The sequence below is a fragment of the Carassius carassius genome, chromosome 14, assembly GCF_963082965.1.
Source record: "Carassius carassius chromosome 14, fCarCar2.1, whole genome shotgun sequence".
NCBI classification, from domain to species: Eukaryota; Metazoa; Chordata; class Actinopteri; order Cypriniformes; family Cyprinidae; genus Carassius; species Carassius carassius.
The window spans coordinates 1,389,035-1,416,534 of NC_081768.1; the positions used below are offsets into that span (position 1 = coordinate 1,389,035).

At 35.6% G+C, this 27,500-nt stretch overlaps 1 protein-coding gene across 2 annotated transcripts in view; it reads right to left on the reverse strand.

The window, feature by feature from the left end:
- Window positions 1-26,276, reverse strand: part of LOC132156678 (heparan sulfate glucosamine 3-O-sulfotransferase 1-like) — a 45,659-nt gene extending 19,383 nt beyond the window's left edge. For both annotated transcript variants that reach the window (XM_059565618.1, XM_059565619.1), the window contains exon 1: window positions 26,054-26,276. The gene's annotated coding sequence lies outside the window, so the exon portion shown is untranslated. The remainder of the gene's footprint in view (window positions 1-26,053) is intronic.
- Between the last annotated feature and the right edge of the window lie 1,224 nt (window positions 26,277-27,500).

Here is a 27,500-nt window from a genome sequence, read left to right on the forward strand (position 1 = left end):
TCATCTACTGTAAATTTAATTTAGGATTTAGTGTTTGATAATATAATATAATATAATTCTATGTATATTCTCATTAAGATCATTCACTCTGAAATACACCACATTAAGCAAAATAGGTTGTGAACAGCACTACATGTTTTCTTAATCTATCATGTTTTCTCATGAGAAATGAGCAGAAGAGGGTTAAACGTGATGAAAATGGTCATAATGTAAAACAATGCTTCATTATCTCTGTGCAAAACATAATTTCATATTTCCTCCGTGTGATTTTAGGACGTTCTGGAAAGATCCACCTTGTGAGATTCAGATCATTATCACATTTTACTATGAAAGCAAAACAACGCTCGTTCATTAACCCCCGAAAAACTAAAAGCAAGAACTCAAAAGCAGCTCCATTTACATCCAACCAAGAGCGAAACGGAGCGTGAGGAAAGCGCCGACGGCTTTTCAACTTTAAGAAAAGAGCCTTATCACCATAACAAGGCCTTATCAGACAACAAACTTCTCTTCCCGTGACTTTAATCTCACGCACTTGTTCCACTGATCTTATGAATAAATCATAAAGGCCGTACCCCCTTCGGCTCGGAGCAGTGCATGCCCTGTAAAACACAGAGAAGTGTTTATGGGAGATAAGAGCCAGAGAGGATGCCTTCCCAATAACGCTTTTTATCACTCCTTGTCCTCCCCGAGCATCGACTTTTACGACGCACATCCACGACAGCAGAATGGATAATTAGGGGAGTTTGTGGAGTCGACACAACCCGGCCGTGATAGAGGAGCCAAAACAAAGCCATTCTGGGAGACATTAACGCTTAATACCTGCCACTAAACACTGTGCTTGTGTTAAATATAAATGAGTGCTTTCTGATGGGCTTGATTTCTTCCCATCTGATGAAGTTTTGGTCAGGATGGAGGCCGGGGAGCAGGAACTTAAACCCCGGGATCGATCTGCCAGAACGTATTGATCAGTTCCTGTCAGACTCAGACGATCGATGCACCCGAATGTTTTCTATAAGTGTAATAAAGCAGATATATATTTTTAGAATATATATTACATTTAGAAACTAACTGAAATAAGTTCAAGTAATAAATAATGTTGGGGAGATAAATAAATAAATAAATAACATTAAAAAATAACATTAACACTAGACATAAAAAAAAATAAAAAAAATACAAATAAATAAAATAAAATAAAATAAAATAAAATAAAATAAAATAAAATAAAATAAAATAAAAAATTAAATTAAATTAAATTAAATTAAATTAAATTAAATTAAATTAAATTAAATTAATTTAAATTAAATTAAATTAAATTAAATTAAATTAAATTAATAAAAAAATAACATTAACACTAGACATGAAAAAAAATAAAAAATACAAATAAAATAAAATAAAATTAAATTAAATTAAATTAAATTAAATTAAATTAAATTAAATTAAATTAAATTAAATTAAATTAAATTAAATTAAATTAAAAAATAAATAAATAAATAAATAAAATAAAAATAATTAGTAAAACTTACTCAAAGATTAAAATGAAAGCTTAGTATTAGAAATGCACTTTGGTAACTAACAATATTAAAATGTAGGAAAAGAATGAATGAATGAATGTACGTACATTCATTTGAAGACTGAATATAAAATTATTGCAATAAAAATTATATTTAAAAACACTAATGTTAGGTGGGATGAAGAGAATATATATATTCTCATTAAGATCATTCACTCTGAAATACACCACATTAAGCAAAATAGGTTGTGAACAGCACTACATGTTTTCTTAATCTATCATGTTTTCTCATGAGAAATGAGCAGAAGAGGGTTAAACGTGATGAAAATGGTCATAATGTAAAACAATGCTTCATTATCTCTGTGCAAAACATAATTTCATATTTCCTCCGTGTGATTTTAGGACGTTCTGGAAAGATCCACCTCGTGAGATTCAGATCATTATCACATTTTACTATGAAAGCAAAACAACGCTCGCTCATTAACCCCCGAAAAACTAAAAGCAAGAACTCAAAAGCAGCTCCATTTACATCCAACCAAAAAAAACGAACAAAAAAAATTATATATATATATATTAGTGGTGGGCATAGATTAATTTTTTTAATCTAGATTAATCTCACTCTGATCTTGAAATTAATCTAGATTAAAATGGCGCATTCAAATTCTGCCGAAGGCATTCAGAATATGTGTGTTACCCAAATAAAATTGATAAACAGTAAGTCTCTGAGAAGGGGTTTATCAAGCTAGGTGGTGCATTAGAAAAGGGGCTCATCTCCTGTTTCCAAAATGCATCACAAACTGCTTGAGAAAGCTGTAAACTAATTCCACATTGCACAAGGTGCAAACAACCTCACGCCTGTTTCACACATACTCCGTCTGCAGTGCGTATGCTTTGCATATTTTTTTACGCACCCATGTTAACGGATTCCAGTTGTGTTCCAGGAGCATTGCGTCTGCAGCAGTGCAGCGTTCGTTTACGCATCGAGTAGCGGACTGCAAACGCGTCCTGTGTGAAAGCACATCGAATCCGTGCTGCACCACATACGGAGTATGTGTGAAACAGGCGTGAGCTGGGGTCAGCGGGGTCAGCTGGGGTCAGCGGGGTCAGCGGGGTCAGCGGGGACCCGGTGAAGGTTGTACCAGTGGGCCCTGTTTGAAATTGATTAATTTGTATGTTCGTTTATTTTTATTTATTTGTGCTATTTACACAATGTTTAAGTTTTTTTCAAGTTTGTAGGTGTCAAGGTACAGAAACCAAATAATTAAATGTAAAATAGCACTGGATAGTCTTCAATGTAAAAATGAAATATACAATCAAACCTCCATTTATTCAGACACCTTCAACATTTCTCACATTATTACAGTTTTGCTATATATATATATATATATATATATAATGATATCTGGTGTTGGAATAATTTTTGGTTTGACTGTTAAAACTACAAAGTAATTCAGTCAAGAGCAGTGAGTGATTTTCATTTTCTTGGTTTAACATTACAGCAGCCAGTCGCTAAATTAGGCGCGGTCACTTTAAGAGACGATGAACGCATCCAATATAATACACATCCCATTTTTTTCCTCAACTGTTTACTTTCACTTAAGAGATAACTGACAGTTTTTTCAAGCATAATTTCCAAGGTGCATATTTTGACATATTATGTATGTATTTGTCGGCACAAGAGCAAAAATAAGCAAATTCGATGTTCAAGTGTTTTGAGACGCCTTTCTCTGCATGAGCCCTGAACACCTGAACACCGTGAGAACTGAATTGGGCTCTTTCACATCTTTTTGTTTGTTCAAACTGCGATTTGTATTTGTTCGTTCAGGTGCAGGAGGGACTGCAGGTGCAGGGAGTCTCTCTCTCTCTCTCGCGCACCGAACACAGCGCGCGAGTAACCAGCTCTGTTCAGCTTTTCCGCGTCTTGTGTTTGGATGCTTTAATGTTTAAATCGACAAGCGGTAAGGCTTAAAAACACGTGAAAAAGATAAGACGATGCGCAGCAGTGGCCCGTTAACTGTCCTGAGCATCTTTTTAGGATGGCGTCAGTCAGTTATATAAAATATCAAGGTGAAAGTCATCATAGCTTGCTTAGTATAGACCCAGCTCCCAACCCAACTTTGAGAAGAGATTAACAGTGATATTTTTATATCGCCCGATAAGAGTATCGCGTTAATGCAGCCCGTTAATGCCGATAACGGCCCACCACTAATATATATATATATATATATATATATATATATAATAAAATAATTAGTAAAACCTACTCAAAGATTAAAATGAAAGCTTAATGTTAATAATGCACTTTGGTAACTAGCAATACATAAAATGTAGGGACTGAATGAATGCAAAAACAAATAACACAAAGAAAATAATAATAGAATGTAAAATAAAATAATAAAATAAATACATAAAACTTAATCAACATGCAAATGTATATAACAAAATCACTAAAACATACTCTAAATTAAAATGAAAGCTTAAAAGCAAGCAGATAGCAGAAAGAAAGACAGATTGGAGATGAACAGGGTGGAGAAGGGCTCATTAATTACCCTGTTTTTAGCGATGGTGGGAAGTCACAAACCCAAATTAGCGGCGGTGTTTCTTGCTCTTTTCTGATTGTAGCTGAGAGGACATGGTTGAAGCCAGACATCTGCTGCGAATACACCACAATGACACTTTCTATCAAACTGTCAATAGCTGTATTACAGACAAACAAGCTCTTGTTATCTCGGAGCACTTCAGATGTGGACTGACTCATTGTGTTGCTCTACTGAGGCCCTTGGGTTTGGGATGATCCTCAAAAACGTCTTCGGATGGACTCATTTGTTTTTCTATTCTCAGAGATGCCCTTTAAGAGCGGTGTGCGACTCTTACCTCAGTATCAGTAACTCACTACACAACACGCATTAACCAGCAGCATCAAAACACTTAAAACACTTCAACTATGAAAGATTTGTGTTTCTTTGTTTGTTTGTAATTCAACACTATGCAAGTCACCATGGCGAGAAATGGGCTAAATATAGCAAAATATGATACTAAAATTAAATCGAGGAAAATGTACATTAGATTTTAAGGTTTAAAAAAAAAAAAAAGATTTATATAAATGTATTCATTTTTTTTTACTTTTGAAGGTTAATAATTCAAATTATATTTAAATATTCATATTTTATTTTAAATATTAATAATAAAAATACATCATAATTTATATAGTTTTATAAAACAGACACGGTTAAATATTTCTGAATATATATATATATATATATACACACACACAATTTGTTTAAAGGGTTTATCATTGATTCAAAAATCTTAATGAGATTTTGTTTTATATATAAATTTGTAAAATTTATTTTATTTAAATAAATGTATCATGTTTACTATTTTAAAAGTATCAAAATGTATATTTTATTAAGTTATATACAATTAGAAATATATACTGTGTATCTGTGCAAATATTTATATATATATATATGGTATATTTTTATTAATTGTACTGTAATTTGAATCAATGTTTATCTTTATGATTTCATTATAAAATGTTTAATATTAATCAACTTTATTAGTCAACTATAAAAGACAAATATCATCACTAAATTAATACGCATGGGTCATTTTCAGGGATCATGAAAGTCTTGTTTGTTTTAGAAAATAATATTTATTTTTATTTTTGTTTTGTTTTGTGTGCACCACATATATGCTTCGGGTGCAATGTTGTGCAGCAATTTATTATTTACAGAATTTACATTATTGACAGCCGGCATTGTAGTGCTTCGGGCTAAAAGCAATATTTTATTCTTAAAAATAATAAATAAATAAACATTGTTATTTAGCAGAGAGCTTGAGGAAGCCAATAAGAGTGTAAACATGACGAAATAATGATAAAGGCTTATGTATGAATCATGTGATTGAAACCATTATGATGTCACTTCCTCATGAGGACTATAAGATGAAACCCTTATTTTTAAGGAGGGAAATATGGCATGTAGCAAACAATGTGTCTAGGATCAGTATGTTGGTATATCATTGTAAAATGGAGCTGGTTCTTATCAGGTTAAATAAAGGTTATACTGTGTTAATAATATCAGTAGTAAGTCACGAACAACACCATTTCTTTCCCAGAAAGAGCCATGCATGATTCTGACATTTAAGTATGATATACAGTACGAGCTCTGCTGCACAAAAGGGGAAACGCTAACCTTTAATCCTCAAAGAGGGACTGTAATTGTAAAGACAGCGATGTCTTCAGATAGAGCTGGAGAAATAGAGAGTGAGACGCAGAGAACACAGTAATCTCGAGTGAATCTGAGAACAGACTGGACTTCTTTTATTTGCTTTGCTACGGGAACACCAGGAACATAAAAATGACAGAGTTAAGCGATTAGGATTCAGGAGTGGAGCGATGCGAGTCACTGAGCCGCTACAGCCATCAGTGTGCCTTCTCCCAGACCCACAGAACCTGGATATTTCATTTCTCTGAAGAATCATGATCGAAAAACAAATACATCGAAACTTCATCTGTTTAACCATTTAGTTCACAGAGAGTGCAGGCGATCATCTGATTCCACAAACTGTTTTTGACATTCCCATTAAGTTATGAAAACATTGTTTTGGAATGTTCTCAGAATGTTCCAAATATCCAGGTTATTCATGTTTTAAGGATATGTTTTCTTGGTTATGCAAAAGTTAAAGGGATAGTTAACCCAAAATTTTACATTCTGTCATCATTTGCTCACCTTCGTGTTGTTCAAAACTTGTATGAGTTTGTTGAACAGAAAATAAGTTACTTTGAAGAATGTTTGTAACCAAACAGTTTCTGGTCCCCATTGACTTCCAGCTAGTCTTTTGTTTGTTTTTTAACTATGGAGGTCAATGGGGACCAATCACTGTTTGGTTACACACGTTTAATAGAAAACAGAAACTTGTAGAGGTTTGGGAGTGAGAAAATTATGATAATATTTCCATTTTTTGGGTGAACCCCAGTTAACCGAGAACATCCTCACACGAACGATTTTCAAAAGTTATATTAATGTTAGGACAAAATGTTGTTAAAGTAAAGTTTATGAAATGTTGTTATTCATTTATTCATAATCGATTATCGTAACACTGAGATCAACGTTCCCATAATGTTGCGAGAAAACATTCTTAGAAGTAAAATTTTAAATAAATAAATAAATTTGAATTAAATTGATAGAACGTTTTAAGAAATGGTCTGTAACCTTTAAAAAACCATTCGAATCATAACGTCAAAAATTTCAAAGCAATGTTCCCACAAAAGTTTTGTGATCTTTAAGGAAACATTCCATTTGAGTATTTACAAACATTACGAAAACGTTACTTTTTAAATGTTCTCTGAACATTCTAAAATAAGTAGCAACATAAAAAGAATGTTAGACAAACATCCAACTAAAATGTTTCTGAAAAAAAAAAGTTCTGTGAACGATGTATACATCACATTTTTATGCTCACATTTTGAGAAAATTAAATAAGACCAAATAACTCTGAACGAAACCACAGCATTAATCGATCAACTTCCAAACATCCAACAACGATTAAAACCAAATAACATTTATATGCAAAACTTTGAAAGGTTTTTAAAGTTTATCTTCGATTAAAAAATATATAATAATAATAATAATCTAAAGCTAAATTGTGCCTCCTTTTATTAAAATATTTTAATATGAGTCAACTGAATAAAAAAATAGTCAACCATAAACAAATAATATCATCAGCAAATTAATAAACATGGGACATTCTCAGGAGGGGAAACATCTATTTTACAACATTCCCAACATTATAGGAACATTACTTTTAAGTTAAGTTATGAAAGAAGTATTTAAACATGTTCGTATAATGTTAAACTAATGTCGATCTAAAATGCTTCAGAAAAAGTTCTGTGAACGATGCATAAATCACATTTTGAGAACATTATTAAAGACCAAATAACTCTGAACGAACATTCTATTAACGTAACAATAACTTTGAGACAACATTCTGAAAATGTTCGCTGTGAGCTCGGTACAAATTACATCAGCAGTACTTGAAAACCACAGCATTAATGGACCGACTACATGCAAACGTGCCAAGATCAGCCATGGCTGTGTTGCCCGAGGGCCAGCAGTGATCGAGCAGATGATTTTGATCTCAGCGGCTCTCTGGTTCCCGGGTCACCCTTCCGTGGAATTAAACCCGCAACCTCGACGGCGGCTCACTTTCCCAACTATTAGACTCCGAGAAGCAGCAGTTCCACCCAAAGACTTCATCAGTCAGACTCTGACCGGATAAATAGGCCAGTGCACACATCTCACTTCAAATTTCATTACACTGCAGGCACTTTAAACACAACTTGGATCCATTGTACCAAATGCCACTGCTTACTGCACCAGGCTGCTTTCAACACGAACACACTTCAACAGAGTCATTTTAATACAGGATGCACAATTCGATTACACTAAATACGCTTTTCTTTTATCAGGGGAAGGTCATAAATGGTTGAAGCGAAACCCACCGCTAAATGCTTCCCCATTAACCTGATTCTGCTTTGCACGGAAACCCTCTTTGCATTCTCAGTGAGGATGTGCACAACTACACTACATATATATATATATATATATATCTACCAGACAGCGAATCTCAGGTGTTGTTCACATGTTGTGTTTAAAAACAGCTGGACGGAGCTCAACAGAGCGGAATCTGGTCTCCAGATGTGTTTTTTAAAAGATTAACTATAACTCATATTACATATTTTTCAGCGTTTAAGATTCAAATGCACACATCACTGGCAAACGTTGACTAAAATATGATTTATATCTTGTAAAAAATGTTATTTAGTCAGAATACAGTGTCATTTTAAATAGCCATCAATGTAAAAAGATTAATTTTACTCTTAAATAGTTAAAGTACAGCATCTACCAATAAGAAGTAATTTTAAATGTCCGTTTTAATTATTTCACAACAAAAAATTAATTTTTTTGGTCAGAATTTTTGTCATTTTTTTCAGTGCAAGATCTAAATATTCTTCTTTTATATAACATTTTTCTGTCAGTCAGTACTGAAGATTATCAAAATCAAACATAAAATCAAAAACTCCAATATCTCAGTCATTTAATTCGCACGAGTGTTCTTTTAATTGTTTCCATAAAACGTTATTTTTGAATGCTCTCTGAATATTGAAAAGGTCCAAATGCTTTTCTTGGTTTTACAAACGTTAAGGAAACATCCCATGGTATAATTTTCCAAACGTTACGGAAACGTTACTTTTGAATGTTCTCTGAACATCCAAATACAACATTTCAGAAAAAAAAGTTCCAGGAATGATTTAGAAAGAATGTTTCTGTGCTATCGTTTTGAGAATTTTATTAAAGACCAGATAACTTTAAACAAACATTTTCTCCATTTTACATTTTATTTCCAAATAGTTTAATTAAAGCATCTACCAGTAAAAACTAAACGAACACAGTTAACTGTTATCATTTCACTGTAAAAAGAACAAATATCAAGATACTTTTACTTGAGATGCAAAATTACATATTAAGTCTTGTATTCTGAAAAATATCTGCCAATAAGGTCATAAAAATAAACTTGAATAGAACCCTTTGAATTACATAATTTTTTCTGACCCCATTTGCAAATATGTCTTCTAGTTTTAAGCCAAAACTCAAGTATTCTGATACATGTTTCAGAAACATGAAAGCTTAATAACTTGTCGTTTTGCCTCTCTTCTCAATGCATTAGAAAAGTTGACAAAAAACTGAGGAAGAACATCACTTGCAGTGCTGTAGCTTTGCACTTCCTTAATTAACCTGTCAAACCTTTACTTTCTTAGAAACATCTTGAAGAAACAATGACTGAATCAAGTAGAAAGCAATATGAGGAAAAGACAGCCTCCGTGACCAACCATGCACACCATAAAACAAAGCTCTACTTCACCTGAATTAGAATTATCTAGAAAGCGACACTGTGCCACTCAGTCTGAGACAAATACTTACTTCAAAAGCTCTTCTCAAGTGCCTTGCTGAGAGCCAGGCTGTGGAAATGTGACTGAAGATCACTGTAAGAGTCCTTGTGTGCAGATCGGGCTCAGCGAAGGAACACGGGCGGCAAACAGCTGCATCCACTTACCATTGGGCTCTTTGATAAAATGCTTCAGACTCTTATGTAATGAACATAGGTGCTCATGTGCAAAGCAAGCGTCAGCCTCCAGCTGCGGTCTCTTCATAATGCTAACTCTGACACTGATATCCGTCAGATTAAACCACTACATTTCCATGAGCAAGCACTCGCTTTGGCCACTTTGTGCGGTCTGAGGAAGTGAAACGCAAAGCAGATGATGGTGTGAAACTATTTTCAAGCAGTAGATTGTGGATTTAAGCTTTGCAGTGGACACATGATTTGAAAGTATTCATAGAGAAGAGCACAGCATGAGTTATGTCAAGGACATAGGTTTAATTGAAAGAAAACACACACACACACACACACAGAGAGAGATCAAATGAAAAACTCTGAATGCACTGCAACTCACAGCGGATGGAAACAAATATATAAATGTAAACTAGATTTATACATTCCGTATTCAAAATGCAGTTCAAGCAGCAAGACTTCTACCACTGCCATTCTGGAAAATCATTATTAACCAGCATTACTCAACATTAACCAGCATTAACCAGCATTACTCAACATTAACCAACATTAACCAGCATTACTCAACATTAACCAGCATTAACCAGGATTAACCAGCATTAACCAAAATTAACCTGCATTACCCAACAATATCCAGGATTAACCAGCATTAACCAACACAAAGCAACATTAACCAGCACTAACCAAGATTAACAAGCATAAATTATAAATTACCAATATTAACAAACAAACAAACATAAATCATCATTAACCAACATTAACCAGCAGTAATCAACTTTAACCAACATTAACCAGCATTACCCAGAGTTAACCAAGATTAACCAGAAGTAATCAACATTAACCAGCATTAAAAAAGATTAACCAGCATTAACCAGGATTACCAGCATTAGCCAAAATTAACCAGCATTAATCAACATTAACCAACATTAACCATGATTAACTAGCATTGACCAGGATTACCAGCATTAACCAATATTAAGTGGCATTAACCAACACAAAGCAACATTAACCAGCACTAACCAAGATTAACAAGCATACATTATAAATTACCAATATTAACAAACAAACAAACAAAAATAAATCATCATTAACCAACATTAACCAGCATTAATCAACATTAACCAGCATTACCCAGAATTAACCAGGATAAACCAGGATTAATGAGCGTTAACCAGGATTACCAGCATTAACCAAGATTAACCAGAAGTAATCAACATTAACCAACATTAACCAGCATTAACAAAGATTAACCAGTATTACCAGCATTAGCCAAAATTAACCAGCATTAATCAACATTAACCAACATTAACCATGATTAACTAGCATTGACCAGGATTACCAGCATTAACCAAGATTAAGCGGCATTAACCAACACAAAGCAACATTAACCAGCACTAACCAAGATTAACAAGCATACATTATAAATTACCAATATTTACCGGCATTAACCATCATTAACCAACATATGCTATTTGGTTGCCAGGGATTAACTATTCAGTTACTAAAGTGTTACTCTGAGTAGAGTTTAGAATGTTGCTATGCGGTTGCTAGGGTGTAAAAGCCAAGGCTTACCTGTTCAGTTACTAAGGTGTTCTGAGTATTGTTTATACAGTTTCAGTGTGGTTGCTAGGGTGTTGCCAGTGCTTACCTGTTCAGTTACTAAACTGTTCTCGGTGCCGTTGACAGCAAACGCCAACAACAATAAGCTCACATAAGAGCACCAAAAAAAGAAATAACAATCTAAGGATGAAATTGCGTTTATGCAGTTAATTAAACAGAACCTGAATAATCACATTAGTAATAGTTAATAAACATTCGGTACCATCTTCAGTATTTAAAATTCAATCCCACAGTGCTTCTCTCTGCCAAGTAGTGATGCGCGGGTCAGGGTTTTTTCCAACCCACGGGTCCCGCTTTTATGAAATTATTTGGCCTGCCCCAGCCCGCCCCGCAAATAAAGTAAAATTTCTTGACCCGCCCCGCCCCGCCCCGCGCATCGGGGACATCACGGAAGTTACGTTGCTACTTAGACCTTTGTATCGTAACCTTATCAATATAGTCTATAGGTAATTGCACTATGAGGGTTCGTTGGTGAGCAAATCTTTTAGGTGAACAAATCGTTCTCGTTTACGTAATCCACTGACCATAGACAGTAAAAGACTAATTTCTCAAGTTCCTCCCACAGGAGCGTGCGAGCATGGCGCTATTAGCAGCGCATGCGCAGCTCGTGAACAGCTCTGTAAACTGTTTCATCCTATCAAAAAGAGTTAACTCAAGATGTGACGGAGCATGTGACTTGTTGAATGTAGTGAACGAATACGATCTTCTCGAAGGTGAAAGAGTTTAATGAACTGATACATCTCGTTCGTGAATGAAATGAATAAGAGTATACAGGGTCCGTCTGCCAAGCATGTAAATCTCGATCAGCAATCAGAAGATACAAAGCGCAGTTATTGGTGCACATATGCTTGTTTTCATATTTGATATACAGAGCATAACTCCAAGTTTAATCCCCGATAAAACCTCGTGCTTTGTTACTCTGAACAATTTATTTAGACTATTTATTTAATGCGATCATGCACACACTTGAATAAAGCCAAATCAGTTTTTGTCACAAGTAAATACGTTTGTTGACTTAAGACATAACACATAAGACACTCTTTTTCGCCAACTGCTGGAGTATTTGTGTAATATGAATCAGTGAACGAATCAGTGAATGAATCATTTTGGTGAACGAACTGAAAATCAACGAATCTCTTGAAAGAATCAAAATATCCACCACTAAATTCCATGCAACTTAAATGGATTTTTAAAAATTTTGTTTTTAGTGACCTGCCCCAACCCGCCCCGCAATAAACTGCGAATTTCTTAACCCGCCCCAACCCGACCCACGGGTTACCCGCGGGGCCCACGGGTTATGAGACGACCCGCGCATCACTACTGCCAAGCTACTAGAGAATTCACTAGAGTCCCTCCTGACGGAGTAAAACGCGATCAATACGGCCCAGTGACTCGTGATTGCTCTGTGTATTTTCAATGATCCAACAGAGATGTGTTTAAGCCATCAAACACCTTCTAATCATCATGCAACAGGGACTTCAATTTACACTGGACTGCGTGTTCTCAGCCCGGTCGATTATATCTGTTCCATCTACTGGCAGCTTCAATCCTGTTAGAGTAGTCTTGCTACTATTTGGCCATAATAAGCCTCAAATTGATGATTAACCTTTGTAATCCGGCGAGCACATGGAAGACGGTGTGCTCTTGTCATCCGAGTGGCTGCGAGAAAGATGCTGCATTATCGTCTGCGGGAAAATTGAGGGGTATGTGAGCAAATGAGGTAGCGTTATCTGCACAGAGCGTGCACAAGGATAATGAAGATGCATCTCTAGAATGAAGAGCCCTTTAATAATGAATCCGACACTGTATTGTGCATTTTAATAAAAAAACGTCCATGTATGCATGCGTTAGCCGCTTATGCGTGATGATAGAGGCTGTTATCTTGGGCAAGCGAGGAGAATTAGCATCTGGTGCAGAGCGTTGCCCATTGTTTATTGTGCTCTATTATTTGGTAATCAGACATTAAATGAGTCATTTCTCTACATTTAACTCGGGCCGGTGAGCTAATGGTTTAATCTGACCAATGAGGATGATTTACCTTTTGTTTACTGTGAATCACCATTAGACAAACTCAATTTGTGACTGCAAATGAAGCAGGAAACCATTTCCTAAACTGTGAATAAACACATGCACTATTCAGACTGCATATATATGCATCAATATGCATTCTAGGCTTTTATTATCCTGTGATATTTGCAGTCGGTTGTTTCGTAAAGGCAGACTTGAGGCTCTTTTATTAGAGTCCTTCATCAGTTGGTATTTCATATCTATCATATTTGAGAGTGGAATCAGTCCACAGGCTGTCCTTTACATGTCACCTTGTCAAAGCGCCAGACAAACCACCTCCTTCATTATCTTAAAATCTCTAAGGACGAAAAATAAGATCTTTGTGCATAGTCTCATTTCAATGAAATAAATTTAAATTAAAATAAGGCCCCAAATTAAACCTTAATATATTCCACTCTGGGGGAAAGAGGCAGAATCAGGGCATACTTCAAAAACATGACAAAAACACAATCCCTCATCAAGAGTGAAGAGTGAAGTGAACTTTCATTTGCCGAAGGGTCAAGGTTTGCTGATTTCAAGGTCGGAGAAAGAAATATTACATTAGCAATAAACAAACACTTAAAGAGAATTTTTCCGGGTGAAATGCAATAAAGTTTATTGGTTACAACAAATATCAAAAGTTTGGAAGTTGGCTTTAGGAGTGGAAAAGGCCAAAACAACAAGCAAAAATACCGAAGAGTAAGTATAAAGAAAAACTGAGGATCGAAAGGGTTCGTTTGATGAAAACAACCAGCCAAATAATCATCTATCCAGGTAACACATTTAGGTTATGAAAACATTATTGGAATATTGTTTTGAAACGTTTCTAAAACAGTTTTCCAGATGCGATCAGAGCAGTATTTAAATGTTACAAAAACATTTCATAACGTTATTTGAATGTTCATTTTAATATTCTTAGAACATTAAAATGTTTTCTTTTTATAAGTAAAAAGTTGTTACAAAATGTTACAAAAATGTTTCTTAGAAAATCCTACAAAAACTTTATTTTCAAACCCAATACAACGTTATTTGAATGTTTGATTTTACTATTCTAAAAACCTTAAGATGTCTAGTTTTCTTGTTGTGACGAGAACATTATTTAAAGGTTACAAAATGTTTCTTACAACATTCTACCAACTTTGTTTTTACCTAAAATATAACGTTACATTTATATTTAAAATCCTAAATATATGAAATATCAAGCTTTCTAAATGTGACTTAATTTTTATTTAAAGGTTACAAAAATGTTTTTCTTAAAAATAGGGTTGCAAAGTGGTGGAAAACTTCCAGAATATTCCAACAAAAAAAAATCCTGTAAAGTGTCCAAACTTTTTCTGGAATATTTTCCAAATTTACTGGAAATTTTCCACCTTTTCGCAACCCTACTTAGAATGGTCATCATGTACAGATAACATAATGAATGACGTTCTAAACATTTCGTCTCAACGTTATGAGAGCATATCGTACATCCAATATTAATAAAGTTATAAAAACGTTCCATAAACATTACTTTAAGAACATTTGTCCTGACATTTATATAACTTTTAAAAAAAGAACTAACCTTTTGTGCAATGCAAACTTTTCACAGATGTTAAACTTTATTTGTGGAACCACAGATAAGCCACAAAACCTTTATTTTTAAGAGTTAGTCTACAGTTCATTTCAGCATGTTCTTGTGTTCAAAAAGAACAAACAAAAGAGAACAAAATACAAGAGGGGTCTCAAGACCCCTGAATATTTTAAACTTGAAAGTTGACACAGCAGCTTAAAGCCTTTACTAAAACCAGCATGTCTGTAGAAAACATGGTGTGGTACAATAAAATGAATTACAAATTAGAAAAATGTAATACTTTGGGTTAAGGGTTCATTCAAATCTCCAAGTACAAGCCTCCTGATAAAAACCTGACCCTTATGCCGATGCTCAAGCACAACCTTATTAGTTTTTACTTGAGCACTTTAAAAGTTTCCTCTGGAGTGAAGCAGCTCCACATCTACTGCTGGCGAGGCAGAGGATAAAAAAAAAACTTCTGAGTCTTTCAGCTGTACTTTTTCCACCGTTGCATGAAAAAACCTTTTATGAAAGCCTGGAAACAAAACAAAAAATAATAAATAATGAATCCAGTAACACCGAATGGAATCTAAGACGTGGAGCATAATAAAGTAAGCCGCAGAATCAAATGACTGCTGTTTCTATGAGCTTTAATCTCAGGGTAATTTCATTTCACACTACGCAGAACTAAATACTGCAACACTAGAACAACATTTTAGCTTCTGCCTCTTAAGAAACGAGCAATTAAACACACACCTTTTGTCTAATTGTGTAGCTTTCTGTAGGGCGAAATAAAGAGCAACACAACATGCGGTAAAGAAGGCTTTCGCTCAGATTCGAAGAGAACGAAAAGCCATGAATAAAACGTCTTTTCGCTCATCAAGTGAAATGATAAATTCATAATAAATTGATAAATTCATTCCCATAATGCATCTGCCTCAGAATCCGTGATGAAAAAATATTTTAAATTAGGTGTCAAAAGCCTCATATTGAACAACTCCCTCTCAAACTGCACTCCAAACGCGCCAATTATTCCCAAATGACAGCGGATTGAACAGAAGAAAGCACAAAGCCGTCACTCTCAAAGGCGCACATCAGGGAAGCCTCATCGGAATACATATAGCATTAATGAGTCTGTCCCATCAGCACGGCTCACGAGCGATCATATAACGCTATGTGAGGGGGAACGCAATCAATACACTGATCCAGATGCACTGCACAGCCTTTAAGACTAGGGATGGGAATCGTTGGGAAGGTAATGATTCGGGTTCCAATTTCAATACTGGTTCCTTAAAGGGACAGTACACCCAAAAATAAACATTCTATCATTGTGTACTCGCTCTCATGTCATTCTAAACCCATTTGATTTTATTTCTTCTCTGGAACACAAAACGAGATGCTCTTTAACACACAGTGACAGTGAATGGTGAACAGTTCAGTATAGATTAAGCAGAAGACTTTTTTAACTTTAACATTATTAGAAGATAGACTAGGAATTGATGTTTTAATGATATGCAAGCTGACTTTATTTATTAAGGATGTATCAATATTATTTGTGACCCTGGACCACAAAACCAGTGATAAGTTTACATTTTTCAAATTTGACATTTATACATCATCTGAAAGCTGAATGAATACGCTTTCCATTGATGGTTTGTTAGTTATTATTTGTCTGAGATACAACTATTTGAAAATCTGGAATCTGAGGGTGCAAAAAAAAAACTTAAATATTGAGAAAATCACCTTTAAAGATTTCTAAATGAAGTACTTAGCAATGCATATCACTAATCAGAAATGAAGTTTTTATATATTTATGGTAGGAAATTTACTTACTCTATCCATGGAACATGATCTATCCTAATGATTTTTGGCATAAAAGAAAAATCTATAATTTTGACCCATACAAATGTACTGTAATTTTTGGCTATTGCTACAAATATATCCGTGCTACTTATGACTGCTTCTGTGCTCCAGGGTCACATTTGCATATTGAGTAAATGCAAAAAACAAGAGAGTTCAGAGATGTATTAAAATATTTAAATATGCCCTACTACATTAAATAACAAAAGTAACATAAAATTAGAAATAAAGACTAAATTCATATTCTTGCGCTCAGAAACAGCTGAGAGAAGTGAAACATAATGCAAACAGCACCACTGTGGTCTCGAAGTTCGGCTTTAAAAGTGGAATATTTTAACCTTGACACGTCGTCTTAAAAAAAAAAAACACTTAAAAACACACAAAAAAAACTGCATATCTGGAGATCTGGCTTTAAACGTTGACAATTTTAACCTTGGTTTGATGTCAGTGAAACCAAACACTGGTTCACATAACCATTTGTGATTTGAATATGCACATCTTCAAAAGGAGATTTTCAGGGAGTTAAAACTTAAATTAGGCTCTGTTTCTCAGACAAAGATACTGAACAACTTCAGAAGACTTCAAATATAAGCTAATGCATTTAGATCCATATGGACTGACATTTTATGCTGTATTTTTGGAGTTTGACAGTCACCCACCACAAGTCTTTTTGACTATGTCACATTAAATTACCAGCTTATAAGAGTCCGTGGCCCTAATTTTCTATTTTATCACATTCAATATAGCCTAAAAACTAATTTTGAAGCACAGATGTACAAAAACCCTTAATGAAACCAAACATCAAAATAATTCACTTTTGGTATTTTGCAACAATGTTCTGAACTCGACTTAAAAAGTGAAGGTGGTACTGAAAAACCTCTGTGCGCTCATGAATAATGCAGTTAGTCTTAAATATGCTAATCTATTTATTAGCCTAGTTATGCATGTACTGTAACATGCATTGAGTTATGTATTATATATGAACGAGATGTGAAATGGACGACTCATTGGCTAACGCACAACCACGCAGTGCTAAGGACGCTGGATAACTTATGAACCAGCTTTAAAATCCTAATGTCTACTCGACTAACAAATGACATCCTGGGAGACTTGGGGAATTAGCTAGTAGTACGCGGATATGTCTCGAAGCTATTAAACACAATGATGTTGTTAGGTTTGGGAGGCTTGTGAGACGGACGGAGACGAAGCGTAGCGCTGTAGCTAATCCTTCCATTTTCCCTAAAGGACTAATCAGGAATCTGCTCCGACTGATCCCATCCATCTACATCTGAGCCAATTTAACAGAAAGAGTTCACCAGGAGTCTCAGCGGGCACCAAATGTGCCCAATCTAGGCCAATCTTTTAAAGGCAAGTATGGCTACGTTAATATGTGGGATGGGGAGGAAAAAGGTTTAATATGCACAAGCAGGGAAATCTTCACCAGCACACGCAAGTGCCAGCAACTTTCAGTCGAATTCCCAACAGGCTGAAAGCATTGAAATTCAAGAGACATTTTAATAATGTGCATATTTTAGGCATATGCAGTTCATGGTAATATTAATGCATTTTAACGTTTGCATGTTGCATCTTCGTGAGTGATGCCAGATTGGGCCAATTGTTTTACAATCCAAAAGCTCTTCTCTCCAAGAAAAACCCAAAATATTCACTGCCAAAATAATTATATTTCCATGCCAACCAAGGTTGATAAACAGAGTTTTTACATCCTTAAAACTAGTGACAAAATAAAACTATAAAAATGAATGCATTTCCCAGATAGGAGAACAATACAACAGGACAAAACATGACAAATACAGTACAATGAATTGGCAAAAAAAAAAATAAACACAAAAATAAAAAAATAAAAACAATTCCACCCAAACAGCTTTAAGTATGTAAAATATTTGCAAACGGCAGTCAAGAAATTAAAATACTTCTTGTTCAATGTCAAAAGTCCAAATAAAAAAGCCCAGTATTAGTGACTGTGAGTTAGAGAGTTGAGTCACTCTACCATTTTTTAATATTTATGCCACTTCAGTATAGCAATCACTTTGATAAACTGCTGTAAGTTTAAAATCTGATCTTTTATCGCAATAAAAACACTGGCATTAACACAAACACCAGTTAAATCTGCCGTGTGTTTACTAACAGGGAACATCTCACAATTTCCACTAATGTTTTTTAAATGTTATATAAATGTTAGAACAAAATGTTCTTAAAGTAAGGTTATGGAACGTTCTCAACGTTCTCAGATTGTCCTTATGATGTCATTCGCATGTAATGTTTTTGTAACCTTCATGTAACGTTCTGATTAAGATGCGCATGTGATGAACATTCCATGTAACGTTTTTGTAACCTTTAAGACGACGTTCTTAGAATGAAAAACAAAACAACATTTCATTATCAGGATGTTTTTGTAGCCTAATGCTATAATCATAACAAGAAAATTGGATATTTTAATGTTTTAAGAATATTGAAAACAAATGACAATATTATAGTAGTAACTTTTAAAGGTGCCATCTGTCATATCTGGCAAAAAAATCAAGTCATACTCCACATTCCATACCAGATGGGGGCAGTATGCCTCAATAAAGTGAATTGGTCTACTCTAGAGTAACAAACGAGAAACGGCAGTCTCTATGCTCCGCCCCTACCTTCACAACAACCCTACAGCCATAGCCGAAGCCTATAAGACACCGGTTCTCAATTGCAGTCCTCGCACCCCACTGCTCTGCACATTTTGAATGTTTCTCTTAGCGCTTCAGACATTTGTTCTATTCGAACATAAGTGCCCTGCGAAGTGGTCATCACAGGATATTCAGCCATGATTCCAGTTCGAAGCGAACGTAGCTATAAGTTCCAATCAAAGTGCATTGAAGTGTGCAAGACGTGAATTTAAATTGTATTGATTTACAGAGGTATATGATGTCACAGTTGTCCATGTTTAAAGACGCTGCACAGCACAAATCAGTGAATGAATGTTTCGATGTGAGGTAAACTTCAACAGATTTCCCCTGCTCAGAGAGTAGGGAGCAATGAACATTTGAAAAACAGTTCATGCACGGAGTTAATTTCTAACGAGCTGATTATCTGAATCAGGTGTGTTAACAAAGAGAAACGTGCAAAATATGCAGAGCAGTGGGGCGCGAGGACTGGAAATGAGAACCGCTGCTATAAGAGGACGTTTTGCCTCCAGAGGAACGCTGGGTGATGTCAAGTGATTTTGAAACATGACATCTTCAAGCTACTCCCCTTCACCTTTACCAGTGAATATGTTCATATTCGTTTTGTTCATATTACATTGAGTTGTATATACACATTATTTGAATTAAATTAATTTGACAGACAGCATTCTGTCAACATCAGACAGCTGATGTTGACCAAGCTAGCGCCAACCAACGTAACCAGAGCTGGCAACTCTCAAGCATTCACCGTGAGACACACGCTATTGACTCTTTTCACACGCTTTCATGCCACACATCAATTTTCTCATGTACAGAAAAACCACGAAGCAAAGAGGACACGGAGACCAACAGTCTAGAAAGAGCAGGTTACTTATAAGTTATAGCTAGCTAATTATCAAACGCAGCTACGGTTAGCCATCGCTAACATTAGCATGTTTATAGAACAGCCTTCGATACATTTCTATGTTATAACTTCCCGAAAAAAAATACACAAACATATAAAACAAACTTCTAGCGAAATACTAACAGCATCTAACTTACCAATCCAAAAGAAATGTTGCAAGTTCGGTGTCGACATCAGGTTCAGGTACGCCCACAAGCCGTGCGAGTTATTCGTGTATTGCAGGTTGGCTGGTGGTTATGTTGCCCGCATACCGCCTCCCATGGCCGAAACTGGTATTACGACACCTGTCGGGCCGGGGCTAGTAATGCTATTGCTAATTAAGGTTGATATCTCTGCAGCACTATAACTTGACATTTTTTTAATGACATCATCGCCCTTATTTCTTCTCATTCTTTTGATGCGTGTAGGTCATTTTTTTTATATTTTTACCTCAATTTTTGCACATGGCACCTTTAAAGACGTTTAAAGTCACATCAAGAAACCAGGACTTTTTTATTTTTATTCATTTTTATTTTTTTAAACGTAACTTTATATTTTGTGTGAAAAGGCAGAATGTTGTTTTGTAACCTTTAAATAATGTTAGAATTGTGAAAAGAAATCTGGACATTTTAATGAAAATGTCAATGTTCCCACAATCCTTTTATAACCTAAGTTTATTACCTGGATAGTAACGCCATGAAGGTTGATTGCATTTACATGTATGCATTTAGCAGACACTTTTATCCAAAGCAACTTCAAGCTATACATTTTTTGTTTTTACCATATCTGTGTTCCTTGGGAATTGAACCCAAGACTTTTTGCAATCCTAAAGCAATGCTCTACCACTGAGCCACAGGATTCCATGCACACTTAAGATGACCAGTTTGTAAAACAACTAACTGACCACAAACTGGTCCAGATATAGTCAAACTGATTTTAAACCTCTCAATCAAATCCAAACCAACAAGTTGGGTGGAAATCCTCCCAATCTGGCAACACTGGTCATTGCTATTTACTACGATCAACCGTTGATCTTACAGTCTTGCAGCGTCTCTGGTCTAAAAACAGCAAGGTGCACAAAACTCGCTTCCCATCTGCGACCAAAAGCTTCTTTTGGATTTCGAAAGGGTCCATAAGTCAGAAAACTGTACCCAGACAAAGCGCATCCCTCAGGGGCTAATCTGTATTTGCCCAGTTCAGCATTAACCATATCAAAGAGAGTTCAATAAGTGGCAGAACAAAACTCAGCTGAGAGCCTTGACGTGTCTGGCCTGCGGGCGTCGCATGACTTACACATCGCCAGCAGCAAGCGGCTCACACACCCATGACAAATGTCTCCTCTAGTCATGGCATATTACCATCCTCTGTGCCCGTCTCAGTAGAAGCCTTCCAGAAGACCTGCCAGGTGCGAGAACACTTCATTCTTTTAGCGCTGGAGTATTTTGATGTATTATTCATTTAGGGTGTAGTCCCTCTCGTTCCAATGCAAAATGAGCTAAATGAGGCGAATCTCACGAAACCTGTCATAAACACGTCCCGATCATATTTCATCCCTGACTCAAAAGAAAAATATACGAAATGATATTATGCACAAAGAAAATGATGCCTATTTTAGGACCAGGTTTTATGCATTGTGATATTCTTTGAAATTTCATGAGCATATTTCACACTCAATTCTTATACTGTAATGCAAATAAATGCAATCTAAGGTAATGCAAAATTACATAAAATAAGAAGTTTTTTTTGGAATTACTCAAAATCAAGTGAGTTTGTGATTAAAACAAGAAGGAATATCTGCAAACTGGCTCAGAAAAATCATGTTAATTCAAAACTGGATTTATAACCTCTTAACATTATTTGTTCTTGTTTTAAATTTAAAATAAGTTAACGTTGTCCAATTTGTCGAGATTTTACATTTGTATTCGCAAGTAAATGTACCTTGATTTAAGGATGTTTAGATATTTGTTTTGGAAAATAAAAACACAACATGTATGCAACATTTAATGCCATTTTATGAATTCAATAGCTTTTTAAGGCCTTATTTTGTTGAAGGACAAATTAAGACTTTTTAAGACTCATACAAACCCTGAATCAATAAAATTAGTATTACATTTATCCACAAACAAGCATTTACTTCATGCAAAATATAATTTCCTGACTTTTTTATAAAAAAAAAGACTATTTGTTTTGCTTTTTTTATGCATGCAACATTTAATGCCACAATTTTATGCATTCAAGACTTTCTGCTCTGATTTAGGACGTTTTAGGTCTTCATTTGTGGAAGGCCTTTTTCAAGACCCACAGCATCCAAGATGAGCGTATTTAATTTATCCACAAACAGGCATTTTCTTAATGCAATATAATTTCCTTTTTTATTAAAACAGTAAATACTGAGAAATTATTTGTTTTGCATTGCATGCAACATTTTATTCCACAATTCAATGAATGCAAGACTTTTCTGCTGTGATTTTTAGGGCTTTAATTTGTGAAAGGGTGAATTACGACTTTTTAAGTCCTGTTAGTGTTAATTTGTGCATTTTCTTCATGCAGATTACAATTGCCTGTTTTTGACTTTGACTTTTCATTTTCATAGACCTTTCATTGTTAGCTTCACCCAAGAGTGACACTTACCTGCAGAAACGAGCTAAAACAGTGGAAATCATACAAAAGGCTGGCAAGATTCCTACCAAAACCGCAGACATCTGGACTGTGAGCTCCCCAACGCCCTCCGAGCACAATCTGCTCCTATAACAACTGTACGTCTGTACGTCCTAACTCCAGCAGGAGAATATTAATTATCAGCAGACATTAAGGCCTGCAGATTGAATCTGGCATGCATTAAAGACGCGGGTGGAACCACGATACCTCGTAGACCTCCTGGGGGAAAAGATGTCTAGATTTTCTCTCCCAAAAAAAGAGCAGAATACATTTACATGCTTAACAATGTGCCATTGCCTCGGCAAGCAATTTTCCTCCTTTAATTCAACTAACACAATCTCATCAAATATTAATATCGCTCTTGAGTTGTCTCTAACAGAATGAAAGAGAAAATGAGAGACGATTATGAAAACAAGTAACAAAAACCGCCTCCATTCGAATGAATCCAAAAAGAGCAGAACACGAACTCACAAGGATTATTATTTGATCTTATCAAGGACGCAGAGCTTTGCATCTTTATGTTCGGGGTTGGCATTATTAATGCATTCTGCTCTCTAATCATGTCTTACAGAGAAATGCATTTGTTTCAATTTTCAACTCAGCGTCGCGTGTTCTTTTAAACGCAGCAAATTTAATTCAGTAATTAGGCAATTAGCGCTTCTGAGCTCTAAACTTTTAATCTAATAAAGTAAATGCAATTCATTTTCCCCTGATGTCAGTCCTGGCACTCTTTCATTCTCTCCCAGTAAACAAAAGAAGAGAAATGCTGTTTGATTGCCTACAAAACTGAGAAGCGATCAGCTCTCTGTGAAGCAGAAAAATAATGAGCAAAGTTTACTCTGTTCGATCTGTCTAGCTACTACATTCTTGGCTGTGTGTTCAGAAACCCATGTCGTTTAAGCAATAACCCAGCCAAAATTAAATCTAATGCAAGTGATGGTTTGATAGAATCGATGCCGTAAACCACAACCTTTATGTTCTCAATAGTCTTGTTTAGTCAAATCAGCAGCTGTGTGTGTTGATAAGCCATGACGCTTTGAAGCGCAGCCATGTTTGGTTTCTTCGTGCCAAAGCGTTGGACGTCTGAAGCGTTCCGACAGCATTCACAACAGCTGCGTGCATTAAGCATTTAGTCAACTGGGAACACGCGTCTCGGTTTAACGCTTCCCCTGGAGACAGATCAAGTCCAGCACTTTCAACTACAAATGAATCACAGGCAGGAATCTGTACATTTACAACCCATTACGGTCGCAATACAGCCACCTGATCGGGATCTCTAGTGCCCAGGCAATCGAAAACATTTGCACTTAATTGAAAACCTGCTTCAGTAAAATTGCACGAGCAGCCAGGCTTCCCGAGAAGAGCCGGAGGGAATCCAAAAATAAACAGCACCTCGTTCTTTTAATTAAAGGTGGATCCGGTCGGCCTGTGGCAGAACGCCCCGAACCAAACCCAGCCTTTCTTAAACTGCTCAATATGAGATGACAGCGGGTTACTAGCCACGAGACGACTCTCTGGGTCCCTGAAGAAGAGTATTGAATAGGCTGTCCATAACACCCTAAACACCCTTGCTAACCGCTAACGGTTAAACTTCACGCCTCCCGTCACATCACGGCCCATCTAATCGGGTTTGACTGAACGAGACAGGGCTAAACCGAATGCACCCGCAAATGAGAATTGATGCAGTGCATATCACCTCTACCTGTGTGATGAATGGCTCGGAGTAAACTATCAGGTGTGTGAGGGATTGACGCGGGAAAACCACTTTCCTGTTAGACTTTAAATAGCAGCCCGAGACAAAGCGCCACAACAACCCAGGTTTCGATTACATGCTGATGAATGCCAGAGACATTAATAAATAGGATTAAGACTCTAGGTTCAATATCTCAGGATATCAAATCAGTTGCACAAGTTTCAAGCATGCAAATCCTACTTTATGAGGCGTTTTACTTCACTTGCACGGTTTGCTGAATTGGCATATACAGTAAAACATTTCTTAAGTGCCCTAATGCATCCAGTTTTCACTGCTAATCAATTGATTCTGAACATGCATTAATCCATGTGAATTCCCATACAGAGAAAATCCAAAAAATATATTTAAAAATGCCTGTTTTGGGCATGGTACCATGGTAATACCATGTTTTACTGGACAGTATTTTAAGCATCTTATAACACCATACGTTAACCTAGTAAGCATAAAGTACCACAGTATGACCATCACAGCACCACAGTACTGCTACACTAAGTATTAATAGAAAAAAATAACCTTACCTCCATAAAAAAGTGATTTGCAATGGTTTTTCCGATAATGTACCATGATACCACCATGTTTTATTGCCAGTGCCACTTTATTTCTTAGCATATATTAAATTATCATACCAAAGTACCATGGTTTCACTGTGCCACAGTGCTCCTACACTCCTTTCCAGTAAGTATTAATAACAACAGACATGACCTCAGCAAAATTTCCTTACATACAGTAGATTAAATTACCATGCAAATACACAGGCACATGGACATGGTAATCATTTCAAAGTACCATGGTAATACCATCACTGCATCACAGCACATGACTTTCTTGTGTTAATACTAAACAACTATGACCTCAGCAAAAAGATTGTTTTTGGATACAGTGCCATGGTACTACCATATCTATAATATCAATTATATTTATTATAATTCCTCCTTACATATATTCTAATGCAATGCAAATCTTATGGTACAAATGTTTAAATAATTCAGTTCCAAACATATATTTATATTTATCAATTAAAGTACAGTAGGCTACTACTATTCTAATTTATTCTAACAATTAATACTAAACAATCATGACCTCAGCACGATTTGCAATGGTTTCTCAATACTGTACCATAATACTATTGAAAGTACCATGGTTTTTCTTTATATACATTGAAGTAGCATGCAAATGCCATTGTACCATTATAACCAAGAGCCAGTATTACGATGCCATCACTGTATGCTGCCACCTCACTACTATTAGCAGCGCTCGTTCTAGTATAAAGCAAACAATTAAAGCAATCTTTCAGACATGAGGGTATAATCGCGCGCGTCTCTCTGTAGTGAATGTTGCGCAGGTGACAGAAACGCACCTGTGTTTCCTCGCGAGCGCCGAGCTGAGGATTCCATCGCTCCACGCGCAGGGACTGTTCGGATAGTATCGGTCCGGTTCGGTTCGGTTCGGTTCTCCTACTGTCTGTCGTGTCTCCTCTCGAAGTGTCGGTTCCTCCTGGAGAAGAGCTGAATCAATCACATCACTCCTCGAGGAAACGAGCGGAGCAGCTGTTTCTCCACACGCGCTGAACGCGAGACTGACGAGGACCACAGCGCGGAGTTCACCGACTGTGTGTGTGTGTGTGTGTGTGTGTGACTGAAGGAGGAGTCCAAAACTCTCAGTGTATAAACCATTAAATATTTCACTCTCATGTTTAAAACGTTCGCCGTGATTTTGCCAAGTAAGACATGATCCCGGATCAACATTACTGTCCAAAAATATAGACTTAACCCAGTCCCTACTCCTAAACCTTAATTCTACCCATAATTTATTCCTAAAATCAGTGGATATTATCTAAGATATTATCTTTGCGTTTATCTTGAATTAAAAATATTATATACGGTACCTTAATTTTAAACGGACAAATAATCTTTAGTTTTTAGATCAAATGCGAGGATTAGGCTACTAAAAAAAAGACATTTTTTTTATTAACAAGATCAAATTAGCAATAAAAGCAATAAACATTAAGCTATACATGATATAAATAATTATACACTAGAGGGGCTGCATACAAATACAAATGTATATAAATATAGCATATTAAAGCATTTACAAACGTTAACCGTTTGAAATGCTTTTTGTTTAATAGAAAATCGTAAAAAAAAAAAAAAATGTTGCTACTGTAAGGAAACGCGAAATGTATGTCACACTCTGCGCATGCGCCTCCGCGCCAATTTTCGAACCGCGATATTTAGGTGGAAACTACGACAACAATAGCTGTGTTTCCATTACCCTTCAAATTATGCAAATAACTAAATTGCGAATTGAAAATCATTCTAATAGTAGTGGTCAATTTAGCAAAAACTCCCATATATTGCAAAAAAAATAATAAATTATACTCCTTATATATATATATATATATATATATATATATATATATATATATATATATATATATATATATATATTGCAAAAATCCATTACCATGACTTATCGCAAGAGGAAAAAGTTACATTTTAGTCACATAACATTGGTTAATGGAAACACCATAATTTCGCAATACTTTAACGACTTTTTAAAATATCGCCAAAGTTTTGCGCAAATCTGTAATGGAAAGTTAGATGGTAAATTACAAAGTTAGTTTTTTCTTTCTTTCTGTGCCCTCCTAAAGTCCATCCCATCCCAGCAGGTGGCGGAATATGGTTTGCCAACTTCCATTAACAACAAAGAAGAACAATGATGCTAATTTGTTATTATACTATTAAATAAATTATTAATAGTCTGACGAAATTACAATAATCTGATGTTATCGAATAATACTGATC